We start from the raw sequence: 664 nt of genomic DNA, 5'->3' as shown, positions 1-664 counted from the left end.
CTTTTTTTTTTTCTATTTAATTTTATAATTTTAATAAAAAAAAAATGTTTTTGTTTATAATGAAATGAAGAATGATGTTGTAGGAGGAGTTGATTGAGAACATAATCATGTTTTTTAATTAATAACAAAAACATAAAAAAAAAAATGTTTTCTCATTGTCATAAATTCAATTGAATTAGAAAAATTTGTGATTTTCCAATTTAAACCACATTTTCATACGTGGGGGGATATAGCTCAGTGGTAGAGCGTTCGCTTTGCATGTGAAAGGCCCCGGGTTCGATCCCCGGTATCTCCAGTATAATTTTTTTTCTTTTTTTTCTTTTTCTCCAGCAGTTTACTCTTTGATAAATTCCAGTCAAATTTAAATTTAAAAAAAAAAAATTAAATCTTTAAAATACAACGACAAAATAATTAAATAAAATTTTATTTTAAAAAGAAATGTATTTATTAAATATTTCATAATAATAATAAATATCTTTATATAAATTAACTTATTTAATTTAATATTATTTATATTAAATAAATAAAAATTAATAAATTTTATTTTTTAATCGTATTTAATTTAATTATATTTATAAATAAAATTTTATTTTTATTATTATTATTAATAAAAATCAAAAGAAAATTTTTTACGTGTATATATAAATTTTTGTTTTTTTTTTTT

At 17.8% G+C, this 664-nt stretch overlaps 1 non-coding gene across 1 annotated transcript; it reads left to right on the top strand.

Moving 5' to 3' along the window:
* Positions 1–223: 223 nt before the first annotated feature.
* On the top strand, positions 224–295 carry Phum_PHUM060610. The gene has a single exon. It is a non-coding gene; the product is annotated as a tRNA-Ala (tRNA).
* Positions 296–664: the final 369 nt, after the last annotated feature.

This window comes from Pediculus humanus, genomic scaffold, assembly GCF_000006295.1.
Source record: "Pediculus humanus corporis 1103172107410 genomic scaffold, whole genome shotgun sequence".
NCBI lineage: Eukaryota > Metazoa > Arthropoda > Insecta > Psocodea > Pediculidae > Pediculus > Pediculus humanus.
This window is presented reverse-complemented; position numbering and strand designations above follow the sequence as displayed.